Below are 19,468 nucleotides of genomic sequence, written 5' to 3'. Positions count from 1 at the left end.
ATGTATTTCTACAAACATAATTTCAAAAGGACACTTAATTTTGCGAGGAAAAGTATAATTACGAATTTTGCTATCATAAACGATTATTCAAAGACTGTGAAATACTAAATGTGGCGGAGGATGTGAAAACCGCCACAGAAGAAACGATATGTAATGATAAATGACAAATACTGTAGAAGAATTAGTTAAGAAATAAATAGGCAATATATTGTAAAAGAATCGCTTGTCTTCTGCACGGACTGAATGGGAGAGGAACCCGTGACGTTGCATTAGGCTCTTACGTAGCCTTCATTTGTCATAAGTCGATGATCGACGCCATTTGTGGCACAGATTGTAAAATATGTGTAAAGATTTTAATTGTTTATGTTAAAATATATTTATTTTGTAAAATCTGTTACTAATTTTATTTAAGAAATTTAAGCATTGTTTTGGATATCGCTGGCGGTGCGGAGCTGCGCCGCGAGCGAGCAGTCTGCAGCAGCGGCAGATTTAAATATACGATCGCTATAACGACCACATCCTAAAAAGGGTACAGATAGAGGTGAACAAAATATTAAAGTGTTCCTTTTCACAGCATTCCAGACGCAGAATAAAAGGAGATTGTATATTTTATCTTGTGCATTCATAAATGGATTCAGGCTGCAGCTTTTGTAAATTTTCATTAAAAATTGATAAATTCTGAACATAGCGTAAAGTGTATTTAAAAGTGGATAATTTTCATAAGAGCTTAGCAATATGTAAAAAAGGAAGACATTTTCATATGGTAAAGATAATCTTATCTTCAATGCTAGTCGGGGTATACCCAGTAAAACAAAAATCCACTCCAACGTGAAAATGTTTGCTAAGTTCGATGGACAATAATATTTCCATTCTTGCACAAACAGCTTTAGTACTTGAATAAAAGTAAAACTTGAATAATTATTTTGGAATATTCAAAGAAATTAATTTTTATTAATCTGCAAATATATTATTTCATACGTAAAGTAATAATCGCAGATGAAAAATTTATTGCAACCTTACATTTCTCATGTCCACCCATGTATATGTTAAGTTCAATCTCAACGGTTTCCCAATCAAATTAAACGCAAAAAGCAAAGAAAGTTTAAAACCAGACGGTCAACTCCCGAATAATTAAAACAGACACAATCGCATTGAAACTTGTGATTAACTTGGAAGTCCCCAGCAAATTGTAACAAAAAAGTTTTTGTAGTGACCATTGTTTCATTTAGTAGTTTGATGAAACTCCATATTTTATCATCTTGTGAGGTACAACACACATGTTTGACGTATACTAGGGCCGCCCCTGTTTAGTAAAGTAAATTCAGTAAGTTGTCCATTGCACGACACCTGTTGACAAATTCATGTGATTCTGAGGGGTGCGAGTTCATTATCGGTGAGGTCACCCAGTTTCACACTATCTGACATTCACAGGGAAATGTTGATGGCCCAGCTGATAACCTATCAAATCACAACTTACGATAGTGTTTATTTCTCTTAGATAAAAAAGGATCAGCACATTTTTTTGGATAAACTTTGATTTTTTATTAAATTCAACTACTTGTCATATATTTTCTGTACAATATCCCTCCCTCTCAGTTTCCAACCGCTGAATTTAGTTTCTGGTAGATACCGTCCTCACTATGAACCACAAGTCGGCCTGCCATCGTAAAGGGGAAGTTATATTTCGGTATCAGCAAGTATCCATTGTTTAGGCTGGCCAGCGTGACAGAGCGGTTCTAGGTGCAGCAGTCTGGAACCGCGCGACCTCTACGTTCGCATGTTCGAATCCTGCCTCGGACACGAATGTGTGTAATGTCCTTAGGTTAGTTAAAGTAGTTCTAAGTTCTAGGGGACTGATGACCACAGCAGTTAAGTCCCATAGTGCTCAGAGACATTTGAACCATTTTTTATTTCTCTATAGTTAGGTGCCAATCTCATTCTTCGCTTTTGTCGACCAAAACACAAGCAACAAATAAAAATGAAGGGTGAACTAGTAGGCTCTTTTGCGATTTCTTACTTCAAAAATAAGTCATTTATGAAAGAAAAAGTATCCGACGAAACTACTTTGTACGTTCTGCTAGAATAAAACAAAGCTAAAACTGGAACCATGTTTAAAGTAAATGTAGATTTAGTGTTTATTTTCTAGCAATGCGCGTACTCGACTCCGTTCACTGAAATCAGACTACTCCATCTAAATCTATTTACATACTTCATTTCAAATTCAAATGGCTCTGAGCACTATGCGACTTAACTTCTGAGGTCATCAGTCGCCTAGAACTTAGAACTAATTAAACCTAACTAACCTAATGACGTCACACACATCGATGCCCGAGGCAGGATTCTAACCTGCCACCGTAGCGGTCGCTCGGCTCCAGATTGCAGCTGCTAGAACCGCACGGCCACTCCTGCCGGCACATACTTCACTAACCAGTATACAAAGTACGATGCTTGGCGGAGGCTACTTTATCCCATTGCCAGTAATTTCCGTTGATATTCTATTCCCAATTGGAGCGAGAGCAAGGAGACTGCCTATATGCTTTTCTAAGAGTCACGATGTCTTCTTCTGTCTTGGCGGTACTTACGCGAAATGTATGTTAGTGGAAGTAGCATTGTTCTGAACTTTATCGCAATTGCAGGTTCTCTGAACATTCTCAGTAGTGTTTCACGAAAAGAGAGTCTTCTTCCCTCCAGGGATTCCGATTCGAGTTCACAGAGTATTTACGTTATATTAGTGTATTGATCTAATCTATCGGAAACAAATTTAACAGCACTCCTTGAAATGTAAGTATTATTTTGTAGCTACGTAACAATCACACAGTTCATCCCAGTTTTCTTTGGACATGTTTTATATATCGTTGCACAGAGTTTTAGAGACAGTTTAAAAACTGTGAATTAGAATCTTTGAGCTTTGGAAATTTTCGTTCTGTAATAATGAATTATTTTGAGCGGCTATAGCAATTCTGGCGTTCATTTGCATTTTATTGTTATAAATACTTGTTTTTACCAATATACCATTGTGTTTCTTTGTTGTAGTTTACGCTTTATTGATTATACACTGGTTAACGAAACACGTGAAGCATTGCGAAGATTTGTCGGAACTGCGTACTCGTATACACGATTTGCGGGTATATATATGATTGGACTTGCACTTCTCTGTGACAGGTAGCGCACCTATTGGAGTGCATTAGTATTGTTCGTGTGCAGCGTTGTTACCACGTCTGGTAGGTACATAAGGGCCTTGAGCAGTGTCAGACGTTGAGTGATCACTGTGCAGATACCGCGTACTTTTGTGAGACAACGTTATCAGCATCTTAGTGCCTTCTGGGCGAAACGTTCAGTATCCAGATTTTTGGGGCATTTGTGTGTGACAGTGTCCCGATGTTGGATAACATGAGACCGTGAGAGCAGGTGCTGTCGTCGTCAAGACTCCGGGGAAGCACTTATGACAACCAAATCGTCATTTTGTACACCAGACACATCGCAGCCCTTCATATCTGTGCCTGTCATCCAGTAACAAGTAGTGGACTCCCAGCAACATTCTGTGTCATCTCGCACAGGTTGGAGACTAGCAGCAGCCGATCTATGGAATTATCGTCCCATGCACTAACCCTGCCATTACTGTTAACGCCACAATACGAACGATTTCGTATAAAGTGGTGCCTAGACTAAGAATCATGAAATGCTGTTTACCTGTGTCGTATTGGGTTCAGAATGTTGTATCTGGGGGGGTCAAAAAGGTAATTCATAGACAAGGAACCAGAATACAGACCAGAGTACATGGGCACACTACAGAATATTAATAGACAGTGCTCTGATTGATACTAACGCGAATTCTTTACAGACGAATGGAAAAACTAGTAGAATCCGACCTCGAGGAAGATCAGTTTGGATTCCGTAGAAATGTTGGAACACGTGAGGCAATACTGACCCTACGACTTATCTCAGAAGCTAGATTAAGGAAGGGCAAACCTACGTTTCTAGCATTTGTAAACTTAGAAAAAGCTTTTGACAATGTTGACTGGAATACTCTCTTTCAAATTCTGAAGGTGGCAGGGGTAAAATACAGGGAGCGAAAGGCTATTTACAATTTATACAGAAACCAGATGGCAGTTATAAGAGTCGATGGACATGAAAGGGAAGCAGTGGTTGGGAAGGGAGTGAGACAGGGTTGTAGCCTCTCCCCGATGTTATTCAATCTGTATATTGAGCAAGCAGTGAAGGAAACAAAAGAAAAATTCGGGGTAGGCATTAACATCCATGGAGAAGAAATAAAAACTTTGAGGTTCGCCGATGACATTGTAATTTTGTCAGAGAGAGCAAAGGACTTGGAAGAGCAGTTGAATGGAATAGATAGTGTCTTGAAAGGAGGATATAAGATGAACATCAACAAAAGCAAAACTAGGATAAAGGAATGTAGTCGTATTAAGTCGGGTGATGTTGAGGATATTAGATTAGGAAATGAGACACTTAAAGTAGTAAAGGAGTTTTGCTATTTGGGGAGAAAAATAACTGATGATGGTCGAAGTAGAGAGGATATAAAGTGTAGACATGCAATGGCAAGGAAAGCGTTTCCGAAGTAGAGAAATTTGTAAACACCGAGTATAGATTTAAGTGTCAGGAACACATTTCTGAAAGTATTTGTACGGAGTGTAGCCATGTATGGAAATGAAACATGGACGATAAATAGTTTGGACAAGAAGAGAATAGAAGCTTTCGAAATGTGGTGCTACAGAAGTATGCTGAAGATTAGATGGGTAGATCACATAACTGATAAGGAAGTATTGAACAGGATTGGAGAGAAGAGACGTTTGTGGCACAACTTGATCAGAAGAAGGGGTCTGTTGGTAGGACATGTTCTTAGGCATGAAGGGATCACCAATTTACTATTGGAGGGCAGCGTGGAGGGTAAAAATCGTAGAGGGAGACCAAGAGTTGACTACACTACGCAGATTCAGAAGGATGCAGGTTGCAGTGGGTACTGGGAGATGAAGAGGCTTGCACAGGATAGAGTAGCATGGAGAGCTGCATCAAACCAGTCTCAGGACTGAAGACCACAGCAAGAACTGATTGAATACTCAAACACATTTATTTATCTTTTGAGATGCAGTCATTTAGAATATAATAAGCATTTACAATCTCTGAATAAAGTCTTTTGTCAACTCCACAGCAAACTATTTTTCTAAATGTGCTGGTTCTCAAAGACCTAAGTAGCTATGACGTCGGCAGCCGCAGGCCCGTGGAGCTGAGGTGTCGAACTGAGGAGAGGATTGTGGGGCGGCGAAGATGTTGTCGAATGAATTGTTTGAATGTTCATTTCACGTAACAGACTATTGCCGATGCAACATATGTGGGACGGCGAAGAAGTCGTTGTTTAATGTTGAATGAAAGTTGAACATTGCCACCTTAAATCACGCGAGCCTGGCAACTAATTTGGTGGCCAGTCAGAAAGCGAAGGGAAACTTACTGACCTTAGTTCCCAGTCTGCACGGCCACATTCCTGTACAGCCCAGCTAAACGAAAAATATCCATAGTTCTTCACGGGATTAGGGCTGCTTCAATAAAATTTAAAGTTCCAAACAAGATTTTATTATCTTAAAGGCTCACACAAATTACTCGAAACTTCTGAAAATGCTAAAGACATTAAATATTGTTAATTCAGCCAATCGTTTAATAGTTCAGAGGCGACTTCTACAGCAAGTTCCTCCCGAATAGTTCATTACTCTAACTAACGGTGCTCTATTAATAGTTCGCAATAATGTTAAAAAAATAGATTAATGCTCGCCTTAAAAGTGGAGTTAGTCACCACTTGCCACGCGGAATTATACTTCACACGGACGGCACAATAACAGTTTGTTACCGAAGTCTAAACGATCCAGGACGGTGTACAGTCCTCGCGATTTTCAATGTCCGTTTACATTGCTAAGTACGCACATGTCACAGCCCGCTATGACGTCACCCGAGGCGAGGCGCGATCGGACGTTAAGCTCGCGTGGACTAGGCGTTGGTCTAATGCGGAGTGAGCTTCCTACTGCCTCTGCCGCTGTTTTTATATAGCTCCGGCGCGTACCGCCAAGAGAGCATCTGTTCTTTCCGTTCCTATGCAGATGCCTGTGCCTCCAAATGATCGCTATCTCAGGCACATAATCTTAAATATCACATTTAATAATAGCTTTACAAACTTCTCAATTTTTGTATACATACATCTGAGCAGTACAGAAGCACGTAGAAAATCTCAGCCCGCTAAAATTAAAACTTTACTCTCTAGAATTTTTACAATGGAACTAACGGTAGATTGTTACCTCTGAACCATAGCTTTATCAAGACTTGTATCAGCTGTTAATTATGCTACAAGACTAAAACTTGGTGTAGCTTTGTTAATTGTCCTATCTGATCATTGGTCTTAAAGAATTTGTTTTATCATTAAAATTTAAAGTACTTAATCTATAATGCTTATGTACATTTTACTCACAAAAGTAGTTTTTACTAAATTACTAAAAAACTAGAAGAGGTAACTGATTGTGGTATTTCCATTATTATTATTAGGGTGAACTGAAGCATCCTACCAATTTTCAATATTGTAGCTCTATTATTTCGCGCCTCTGATTTTTCCGAAAAACGCGGATTCTGGAGTCAATTTTAGTTTTATGGTTTTGGAAACCAGCACCACTCATTAATGACTTCTTACTGCACCTTCTCACCAAATTTTGGCTTCCTAGCGTCATTATTTAGCGCCTCCTATTTTTCTTTCAAAACGTGAATTTTACGTAAACTACTAATTTTATAACATTAAGATTTGTTACCTGAAACATTATTACATAGACCTATACTTTAACAAAGTTTTACACACAAATCTTAATTTTTACTTTTATGTTAAATGTGGTGCAATACTATATGCAGGCGCGTTACGATGACGTGACGCTACTAGCAGTGAACTAGGGTAAGTCCCGTGCACTCGCTCGCCTCTGTATCTTATACATGATACAGCGCTTGCTTTGCTTCAGGATCTGTGATGACGAACTGGCACCCGAGAGCTGCCGTCGGAGGGGACAGTGGTGTCATGCAGCCTTTTCAGGGAGGGGAGGTGCGGTGCGTAATTTTCCTATACTACCATGTTGGAGTCACTTATGCTGGCGCCAACCTCATGGTTCGCAGACACTGACGCACGCTGTGGTGGCGCGGTTATTTCCGTCTCTTTTACGACGGACCTGCACCTACCTGTGAACATTGTTTCAGCAGATCATCAGTAGGAAAGCCGAGTGAAACCCACTGTGCTTCGACGTGAACCAGGCTGCAATTTAAGTCACTAATCTACGAATCGGGAGAAAGACGAAATGAAAATCTGGAAATTTTGTCCTCAATTAATATATTATGAAACTTAGGTGAGCAAGTATCACTGCCAAGACCGTGCTAGTCTTAACACAGCCACTCACAATCACTTTCACTCACGTTAACAAGTTTATGGTGTTGCATTTCCCGAAAACGAAATAGCTACAAAAATACTGATCGTTTTTGATTGAGAATGCTCGCCAAATATTAAGTCTGTCGGTACCAAATGCAGTCACAGTTTTAGCCACCGACCTGCTCAGTACGCCACGCGGAATATATGTCTTTTCTCGTCACAAAATTCACTTAAAAATTGCGAACATTCTACACACATATTGGAATAATTATGGCGTCACTTTCCAACACTTTTGGTGTATGAAACACTGCTAGATCCGGCAACTTATCTTTTCCATCGGAAGTACTACTGCACACGTCCGAACTGTTTCATGGCTAGGCTTCGGCTCTTCTCTACAATACCCTAAGTCTTCTCTACCAGCAGAGAAAGGCTCGCGAAGACTATTGCTTTACCATTGGTCAGTTTACTTAACATCCAATAGCAAAACAACATTCCCGTTCGTCAGTCCGCGCTTTTCATCCATAACCAATCGCAAAATAGTAAACCTAACGACTGCACTTTTTACCGACATAATTATCTAATATATTTAAGTTTTGTCTATGCATAAAGTTATTTACTGTTGTTATTTATACCTGAATTAACTTTCCCTTTACCATAAACTTACTTTACAAATGCATTCTACAACAATCCCCTTTGTCCATATCCATACGTCTTAGAAAAGTTCCCACACTAAAGCCTAGTACATAACAATTGTCTTCATATTAACCTTAAACCACACTCACGCATCATTCATACTGCTAAAACACATTTATAACATTTTACATACACAAAAAGACAGAATAACACTTTATGAAAACACTAGAACAGCTTATGAAAAACATTCTGTTACTTTAGTGCAGTCTACTGGGCACAATCGAAACTAAATCAGGCCCCTATCTAATACTGTCTTCTGTCGGCTGACACATAAACTACGTGTGCGTCCAGTCTCGCGTCACTCTGTCACTATCCAGCTCTGAGACACATCCACCACTCAACCGCCTCCAAGGCAGGATCGTTATACCGCGCTACGCCTCAACGCGTTGCTGGGTTTTTGTTGGCCCAGAGCACAAGTGGTGTCTTAGGAAGACATCCATCCCGATCCCCCTCCCCAAAAAGAGCCCTGTACACTCGTTGAGTACAGACGAGTACGATACGATAGCGACGATGGGGACAAGGCAGGATATGTAGTGAAGGGACGGTCGCGATAGCTGCCACGGGCGCGACGCCGCATTCCGAATCCTGGCGTGTGTCCTGAGCTTGGCTGGTAACACCCACTTGCAACCCGACCAAAGGATGCACCCCCACATGGGGAGCAGTCAGCATGGCCAGCGAAGCTGGTACGATGTCAGGAGCGGTAGCTATGCCACTGGGAACCACTAGAGGCGGCTGACGACCCTATTGACGGAGACGAAGAAGACGGAGACGTCCGGTACGCGTCCAGATCCATCGGCTCCACTGATCCCAAGTGCAATGGAGCCAAAGACGACACAAGTAGAGCTTTGCAGCAAGCTGGTTGGTGAGGGTGGCCTCAGCCACCCGGGTACTATGACTGTAAGGAAAGAGCTTGCGGCAGTATCACTATGTCACTTGTGCGCAGCTGCTTGCTGTAGCGCCCAAGCACACCGGTAGCACCTTGTAAGAGATACACTACACGGCCAAAGCAGCTGACGACAATGCCCCTCTCCCAGCAGCGATTTCGGAGAAAGCCTTTGAAATAAACAGAGGCTCCTGCGGGATACTTAGCTGCAGGAGGTCCAGCAGCTGGAGCAACGTGCTATGGCGGCGATCACGCAGCAGTTCCACAGGAGATGGTCCGTCATGTGGCTGGGATCGGTACAAAGACAAAAACAAGAGCAGAGGATGGTCGTGCATGTGCGTAACGTTTAACTTTTGGATTTATTGCTTGATGGTGTGGACGAACCGCTACCATTCGCCGTGTGACTCGCGGTAGAACGGCGCAGTTGTTATGTGGCGGATGGCTGAGGGGGCACAAAACTGCACGCAGTCGGCCGTGACGAACTACGGGTAGCTGTCAATCACAATAACTTCTGGCAAACCTTCTAAACAAAAAACCATGACCAGCCCTGTATCATGGGACGAGCAATGGAGTGCATTGGCACTATGATAGGAAATTCCGGAAATTCACTAATGGCGTCCACGGCGATGAGCCAACGTGTGTTCCAAAAGGAGACCGGGCGGCCTGATTATCGGCACAACTGTGGCACTGAGCAGTCAGCTGTTCATTTCGTGCCGGTCGGAGTGGCCGTGCGGTTCTAGGCGCTACAGTCTGGAACCGATCGACCGCTACGGTCGCAGGTTCGAATCCTGCCTGGGGCATGGATGTGTGTCATGTCCTTAGGTTAGTTAGGTTTAATTAGTTCTAAGTTCTAGGCGACTGATGCCCTCAGAATTTAAGTCGCATAGTGCTCAGAGCCATTTGAACCATTTTGTTCATTTCGTTAGTCAGTGCCATGCCACGCTCAGTGACGACGTGCCTAATGCTTCGTGCGAACAACACTGCAGTGCCCTTGATGCAGAAGGAGCACTGGCTGCTGAAGAAGAATCAACATACGTGACGAATCCAGGTCTGTGCACAATAAAGCCACCCCCTGGTGGACTGTGAGTTCGTGCCAGCAAGCAATGTACTGATGAAACGAAGAGTTTTGGATTTGGCGTGCAAAACGTGGCCAACCCTTGCGAATGAAACGTAACAAAATGTTAACAGCACGGTCAGGGGTCATGGTATGAGCAATTTTCCAAAGTCCTGCATCGTATCCAAGTCCTGAACATCCAAGAAACAATAAGAAGCAGCCAGAGTACCAACATCAGCATCAGGGCTGACGAGCCGATGGGAAAGCATGTCGGTTTTGGCATCTTTAGCCATGGGCTGATATAAAATTTCGTATTGATAAGTGGTCAAAAAAAGAGCCCAAAGCTGCAGCTCCTGTACAGTGTGCTGTGGAATTGCCTTGGCTGCACTAAACAAGTTTTTCACAGACTTGTGGTCCGTAACGAAGAAGAATTTGTGACCAAAGAAGCACTGGTGAAAATTTTTTACACCACACTCTACGGCAAAGGTTCCCTTTTCATTCTGAGAGTAGGTCCGTTGAGCATCTCTCAACAGTTTCGATGGAAAGGAAACCGGTCGGTCGTGAGGACCATATCTGTGGTTCAATACGGTCCCATTGCCAAGAGGAAAGGCATCAACAGCTAAAACAACCGGCTTCGTCGGGTCGAAATGTGCAAGACAATGATCATGAAGAAAAGCATCTTTCAGCTCTCGAAAGGCATCGTGACAATCCTGCCACCAAACAAAAGGAAGGGGGCCGCGATTTGAGTGGTCTTTGGGAATGAAACGCATGCAATATGTTAATTTGCCCAGCATGAACTCTAACTAGCGTATAATGAGTGGCAGTGAAAGTTGCTGAATGTCCAACAAGTGAGATTGGTGATGTGACCAGAGTACTCCAGCTCAGACAACACCTGGAAGACTGCCCGAAGGTCTTCCAAATGATCATCATGTATGCGACCAGAACCGCAACACAATCATGATACTTTGATGGAACTGTTGCCGTCAGCTGCTGCAAATAGCACTGGAACACGGCAAGCACCGAAATTCTATCAACCAGCAGACGCAAAAATTTACAAAAGCCAAGATTAATGTTAATAACAAATACTTCTTGCGGGTGTTCATTAAGTGGAATCTGCAAATAAGCGTCGCGCAAGTCAGTCCTTGAAAATAAGCGTCTTGCTCCCAGCTTGACCAGCAGTTCTTTCGGGTATGGCAAATCAAAAATGTGAATCATCTCTTGAGCGTTTACCTGAAATCAGCATACAACCGGAGTCTGGCTGAAGATTTCTTTAAAATTACAGTAGGTGATGCCCACTGGCCGGCAAAACGGGAGCAATAAAACTATTGTCCTACAGTGTTTGAAATTCTTGCATAGCGTGTGCATGCGGACTTGAACGAGCTAAGCAAAAGAATGGATGCCCTTTGTCTTCCATCGTTATGTGTGCGACTAAATTGTTCGCGTTTACTACACCTTCAGAAAACAGTGACTGAAAGTCTGCACAAAGTTTGTTTACACTATCACTCGGTGCAAAGAACTAACAGAAAGTACATTGTTCTGAATGCAAAGTCCAAACAAATCAGAAGGATGAACTCCGAAAATGTTTCCTGTGTCACGTGAACGGGCGATGGTAAATGTCATAGTCTCGGTATGTCTCTGATAAAGAGCAGGAAGGCTGCAAACACCAAGCTCTGGAACGTCATAGGCATTGTACACTAAGAGCGTAGCTTGCGAGTTGTGCAAATGTGGTCTTTCGACCAAGTCGTGTGAGCTACGATTTAACAAGGAAACTGTAAATCCAGTAACCAAATGCAATTGTACATCATGGCCAACAATGTTCACACGTACTATTTATTGTCCTGTCCTGTACATAGTCAAATTCCCCTGTCTGTGAGTCACACGCAATACCAATTCGTGTGCAAGGTGACCCAGTGTGTGACTGAGACGAGAAACTGTGTACAGACTGGGAAGTTTGCAATCGCTGTTGCGAGGCGGACTGATGATCTTCTTCACGATACAAACAGACCGCTTGCACGTGTGTTAGCTTTGCACAGTGACAATAAGTAGCCTCAAGAGAAGGAAAAGAACTACGCGTATAAGCTGTAGTACAACGTGGACAGCTTTTCCTCGTTTGAACAATGCTTTGCTGCTGTTTAACTGTGTACGGGACTGGCGAAGCGAAGAGCACACACCAGCATGAGAAGTCTGAGGGTTCCTCTTCCGGTCGCGGCGCGGCCTTTGGAGACCGGGCCACAAGCGATGAGGAAGACGGAGCTGTATAATCTAAAGAGCGCACAGGCATAATAGCAAAGCTACAGGGTGGAGCAAATAAAAGGGGCCCGAAGAACAGAGTTACGGGGTACAGAGAAATACAGCAGAAGAAAGGAAATACAGTACTAACCTGATGACAGCAGATGTTAAAAGTGGCCAATCGTCTCTTGGCACTTGTGGGCCCTCGTCAGCAAGTTTCTGAAGGCGGATCGAAGCTCGACTACTGAAACTGCTGCAGTCTCATCCGAAATGTTCTACTGCAATTGTTGAAGGCTATGAGGTCTCCTTTAATTTATGTCTATGGTCACAGACACTTTATTAAAAGATTACCGGTTTCGGTCTATAGTGACCATCATCAGATCTGTTTTATAAAAACAAAGATTTTGCATTTAACATTTGACGATGCCACTATGGCAGGACTTTGTTTTTATAAAACAGATCTGATGATGGTTATTATAGACCGTAACCAGTAATCTGTTAACAAAAAGTTTATGACCATAGACGTAAATTAAAGGAAACTTATTGTATATACGGGTCAATATTTTATTCGCGCCAATGACGCAGCTTGTGAAACTACGAGGTCCGTTGCGGTACGCCCTAGGTTTGAGGGCTCCACACACTGACGGATCAGCTGACGTGGGTGGCCAACTAATGCCGTGACCAAACTGATCTCTGCTAACAACTCGGTCAGACGTGAAGACTGTGTATATGTGCTCCAAGGGTCGACGGAGGCTGTATGGGCAGTTGCTCCATCCTGTGGTAGGTAACAAGGTGAGGTTATATGCGTACATTACGTCAGATCATACCTACTCGTCCGGGCCAATTTTAATTGCCTCACCCTGTATTCGCTGCAGCGTTGCAAGCGTTGCGATAACCTAAAATTTGTAATACTTGGTGTAGGGTAGGGTCGAAAAGTTCGCAAATGAGAGAGTCAATATACCCCTGATGGTTCCGTTTGTCCCTGCTGTTTCTTTAACCGAAAAAGTTTGTAAGGTGCTTCAGACACATGAACTTTTACTTCAAAAAAAATTTAAGGGCCACAAGGAAATCATCGAAAGAAAGATTTTTCAGGTTGGGATGCAGGAAACAAGTTATTTGCAAGTCTGTACACGGAAACACGTGTAATCGCCAGACAAAATAGAAGTCTAGCCTCATCTGTGATGTGAGCAGTGAAATAGCCCAGTAGAAGAGCAACATATTCTTGCCAATCTCCTTCAGCCTCATCGAAATCAAGGAATGGCGTCTCTCGGTACTGGTTCGGTAATATGGATTGCTGCAAATGCGGAGGTGGCGTTGTTTGTTTAGCGGAAACTATCGCCCGGTAGCAGTGGGTTCATTGCGCCCAAAAGTGGAGACATATGCTGCGCCTGAGGCTGTATAAGCTGTGTTAAATCCATCAAAGGAGGCTCCGCGGCAGTGTTCAGCAAATTTGGCCCAACCATGTGAAGCAAGCAGTGTTGTATTTGTATTGTGTACGGAAACCGGGGACCTAGAAAGGACGGGGAGAGTTCGTACCGCCATAGCCCTCTGCGGTCCACAATCCCACAACAGGCCACAGCAGTCCACCCACACCATCGCCGACGCACATCGAACGCAGGGTTATTGTGTGGTTCGCCCCCTGTGGACCCCTCCTTAAACCCCCCTCCCCCCCCCACGTTAACGTCTCATACCAGTGTAACCCCAAATGTTCGCTTGGTAGACGCTTACGTGGAGACAGTGTTTGCTCAACAATCGCCGACGTAGTGTAACAGAGACGGATTAAGGGGAACGAGCCGGTATATACACGCTGGTTCATTGATCGTGACCGGGACAAATACCTGACGAAATACGCGTCAAACGAAAAAACTACAAAGAACGAAACTTGCCTAGCTTGAAGGGGGAAACCAGATGGCGCTATGGTTGGCCCGCTAGATGGCACTGCCATAGGTCAAACTGATATCAATTGCGTTTTTTTAAAATAGGAACCCCCATTTTTTATTACACATTCGTGTAGTACGTAAACAAATATGAATGTTTTAGTTGGACAACTTGGCTCGCTTTCTGATAGATGGCGCTGTAATAGTCACAAACATATGGTTCACAATTTTAGACGAACACTTGGTAACATGTAGGTTTCTTAAATTAAAATACAGATCGTAGGTACGTTTGAACAATTTATTTCGGTTGTTCCAATGTGATGCAAGTACATTTGTGAACTTATAATTTCGGAGAACGCATGCTGTCACAGCGTGATTACCTTTAAATACCAATTTAATGCAATAAGTGCTCAAAATGATATCCGTCAGCCTCATTGCCTTTGGCAATACGTGTAACGAAATTCCTCTCAACAGCGAGTTGTTCGCCTTCCGCAATATTCACACATGCATTGACAATGCGCTGACGCATGTTGTCAGGCGTCGTCGGTGGATCACGATAGCAAATATCCTTCAACTTTCCCCACAGAAAGAAATCCGGGGACGTCAGATCCGGTGAACGTGCGGGCCGTGGTACGGTGCTTCGGTGACCATTCCACATGTAATGAAATAAGCTATTAAACACCGCTTCAACCGCACGGGAGCTATGTGCCGGACACCCATCATGTTGGAAGTACATCGCCATTCGGTCATGCAGTGAAACATTTTGTAGTAACATCGGTAGAACATTACGTAGGAAATCAGCATACATTGCACCATTTAGATTGCCATAGATAAAATGTAGGCCAATTATCCTTCCTCCCATAATGTCGCACCATATATTAACCCACCAAGGTCGCTGATGTTCCACTTGTCGCAGACATCGTGGATTTTCCGTTGCCCAACAGTGCATACTATGCCGGTTTACGTTAACGCTGTTGGCCAACGACGCTTCGTCGCTAAATAGAACGCGTGCAAAAAAATCTGTCATCGTCCCATAATTTCTCTTGTGCCCAGTGGCAGAACTGTACACGACGTTCAAAGTCATCGCCATGCAATTCCTGGTGCATAGAAATATGGTACGGGTGCAACCGATATTGATGTAGCATTCTGAAGCCCGACGTTTTTGAGATTCCTGATTCTCGCGCAATTTGTCTGCTACTTACGTGCAGATTAGCCGTAACAGCAGCCCAAACACCTACTTGGGCATCATCATTTATTGCAGGTCGTGGTTGACGTTTCACATGTGGCTGAACACTTCCTGTTTCCTTAAATAACGTAAATATCCGGCTAACGGACCGGACACTTGGATGATGTCGTCCAGGATGCCTAGCAGCTTACATAGCACAGGCCCGTTGGGCATTTTGATCACAATAGCCATACATCAACACGATATCGACCTTTTCCGCAGTCCATTTTAACACAGGTAATGTATCACGAAGCAAATACCGTCCGCACTGGCGGAATGTTACGTGATAACACGTACTTATACTTTCGTGACTATTACAGCGCCACCCATCACATAGCGAAAAAAGTGGTCCAACTAAAACATTGGTATTTCTTTACGTAATACACGAATATGTAATAAAAATGGGGGTTCCTATTTAAAAAAAAAAAACAATACGCAGTTGATATCCGTTTGAGGTACGGCAGCGCCATCTAGCGGCCCAACCATAGCGTCATCTGGTTTCCCACTTCAAGCTAGACGAGTTTCGTTCTTTGTAGTGTTTTCGTTTGACTCTTATTTCTTGAGATATTTGGCCCGGTCACTATCAAAGGACCACCCTATATTCTCAACGTCGACGTTTTTGAGATTCCAGATTCTCGTGCAATTTATCTGCTACTGATGTGCGGATTAGCCCCGTTAGTAGGTAAAACACCTACTTGGGCACCATCATTTCTTGCAGGTCGTGGTTGATGTTTCACATGTGGCTGAACACCGGCCTTACATATATATATGCATCAGTTGGGAGGTATCGACTACAGCAGGGAAACACGCACCATGACTTACAGGTAGGTGCTGCAGAAAGTGGCATCAGGAAACGGCAAGTTAGATGCACATTCTGGATTAGTATAGAAAGGGCTGGGACATACACTTCAGGCAGTTTCTTGTCGGACATGAGTGTGCTCTGATGGAGAAGAATAAAATTCACCTTCTGAATGAGATGTGTACCTCAGTTCGCATACGTATATACTAAATGAATAGGATTTTTCTGTATACAAGTGGTTTGGACAGGACGTTGCTAACAGGGTGCTATCTATCGGTGGCGTTTCTCGCTATGTATAAAAGACATTTAAAACTGTCTCACCCACCCTTGGTGAACTGCGTAGGCAGTGTGACAAATATTTATCTGAAACCTTTAAGTTGTAGAGGAGTTGCGTAAACAAAATTGTTTAAAAGAAAATATCAATTTATTACTAACTATACATAAGTATTGGCACTTTTTCTGAAACTCATATAGAACTATTTTTGTCTTCACCATACATTTGCCTCAGTCATCAGATAGATGTACAAACATATTATTCGAGGTTGCCAGTTATGCGTTCTTATAGATGTCACAAATCCGCGATATCTTCTCAGAGCCTTTGATGTAAACGATTCTGTGTTTTGAAGGTTTTGGAGCGATGTTGCCATAACGTCTTACACCTTTCCAACATTAACTCATCATCTGCTGTGGTGGGAATGTGTTAACTAGGCTATGGATTTTCTAGTCTTGGTACAATTTGACAATAACGAAATCCTTAAACGTAAATTGTCCCCAATCATCATGAAAGCCTTGTGAATCCAGTAAAATATGTGCACTACGAGGTATCTTCAAAAAATGCCTTGACTGCGATGCAGTACCTCTATGTTCCTACAAGTCAATGTACAGTCCCTGTCAATGGGTAATAATTTATCACATGGTCGTGGAGCAGTAACGCACACGCAGCAATGGTTGCAGAAAAAATCTTTCATGATTCACATTTAGCATGGATATCTACTGGTTCAAATTTTGCATTTTCATTTTGCTTCAAATTAATCATGACGAGTGGTGCTAACTTATCAATTCGTTGCGGGCTAAGAGTACATTCACATTCATTGCCCTCATAGTAGGAACAGCAAAATCTCCCGTAATTAACACACAGCAGGCTAATACTGTTATTATCCTACTCAAACTGTAGATTATCATATGGGTAAAAACAGAATTAAAGTTCACTTTTGCATTAATTACTTTACAATTGTCAAAGATGAATGACTACTTTTTTCGGATTTCCCCTCCTGTCTGTTTGCAGCACTGTACTAATGAAGCGAGGCGTTTTTTAGATGAAACGCTGTTTCAAAAGGTCCATGTCTGTCTAGACATTATCAGTAAAATTGGATATTCAGAGAGCTCCAATGAATAAAAACATGATGGCACTTGAACACCTGAATGCAATACATGTAAAAGTTTCACGTCCTCCTCATCTGTTGCGGAAACATGTGGCATTCTGCACACCAATTTCTTCAAAACAGTTTTGATATCTTCTTATCCCCCTTGAATGAAAAAAGTTTTATCAGTCCCACTTCTAACCACAATCAATTCTTATTTAGCGTACATAATGTCGCATCTGTTATCCCATAAACATTTTTAGTGGGATACACACACTAAAGTGACAACTTATCAGTCTGTTATGAAATCTCCTCCATTTTCTAGGCCATTCACGTCCAAAGGAAACATATGGTTTGAGGGTCAATGTGATCCGAATATTTCTTTTGCTATCAATTTCTACACTATTAACTTCATATCTTATAAACTGAAGTGACAAAAGTCATAGGATACCTCCTAATATCGTGTCCGACGTACGTACTTTTCCCCACTGTACAGCAGCAAGTCGACGTAGCATGGACTCAACAAGACGTTGGAAGTCACCTACTGAAATACTGGGTCATGCTGCCACTATAGCTGTCCGTAACTGTGAAAGTGTTATCGGTCCTAGGTTCTGTGCTTCAACTTACCTCTCTATTATGTCGCGGAAACATACGTCTGACAATCTGGATGGCCAAACCTTTTGCTTGAATTGTGCAGAAAGTTCTTGAAACCAGTCGTCAGCAATTGTGACCTGGTGACATGGAACACTGTCGTACATAATAATTCCATCATTTCTTGGGAACGTGAAGTCTATGAATGGTTGAAAATGGTCTCCCAGCAAGCGAATATAATCATTTCCAGACAATGACTGATGTAGTTTGACCAGAGGACCCAGTCCATACCACATAAACATATTCACGCCATTACGGAGCCACTATCAGCTTACACCATGCCTTGTTGACAATTTGAGTCCATGGCGTCGTGGGGTCTGCACGACAGGCAAACCCCACAATCAGCTCTTACCAGGTGAAATTGGGACTCATCTGACCGAAACACGGTTTTCCGTAGTCAAGGGTCCAACCAGTATAGTGAAGAGCCCAGGGGAGGCGCTGCACGCGATGTATTGCTGAGCCAAGGCACCCACATCATTCGTCTGCTGCCACAATACATTAACGCCAAATTTCGCTGCGTTTTCGTAACGGATAAGTTTGAGTACGTCTCACATTGATTTCTGTGGGTATTACAAAAAGTGTTGATTGTTTGCTAACACTGATAACTTTACACAAATGCCGCTGCTCTCCGTCGTTAAGTGAAGCCTGGCGGCCACTGTGTTATCCATGGTGAGAGGTAATGCCTGAAATTTGGTATTCTCGGCATATTCTTGGCACTTTGGATCTCAGAATATTGAACTTCCTAACGGTTTCCGAAACGGAATGTCCCATAAATCTAACTCTACCATTGTGCGTTCAGTGTCTTTCCATTTGACTCACCTAACTACAAATGACTGTTCCATCAAAGCACTGCCCTCTTATACCTTATTCACGCGATACCAACGCATCTTTACACATGTATATCACTGTCACATGATGTCTGTCAACTAAGTGTATCTTGAAACACAAAGATGAATGCATTTTGTGTTAGTGCCAGTACTGCTTTATGGCTTCCTTCCTTCTCCATAAATGAACCTTCCATGTAAAGGAGACAGTTTCTCAGAAAAGACTATACTGGTCTTGACCGAGAATTCGTACCCCATCATTATTATTGAATAATACCAAACCAATAGTATGATTATAAATTGATTTTGCCAATTGTACTGGAGGCGATCTGAGAATATAAACATGGTTATTCTTTTTATTATAAAAGTTTATTCACACAGATCGCATAAAATAACAATTATTATTGGTTTCAGCGAAATTAAATATCCACCTTCAGATAATTTGTACAGATTTTTTTAAAGAATCCTGTAAA

The sequence above is a fragment of the Schistocerca gregaria genome, chromosome 2 (genome assembly GCF_023897955.1).
Source record: "Schistocerca gregaria isolate iqSchGreg1 chromosome 2, iqSchGreg1.2, whole genome shotgun sequence".
In the NCBI taxonomy this organism is placed as follows: Eukaryota; Metazoa; Arthropoda; class Insecta; order Orthoptera; family Acrididae; genus Schistocerca; species Schistocerca gregaria.
Note: the sequence above shows the minus strand (reverse complement) of the source record.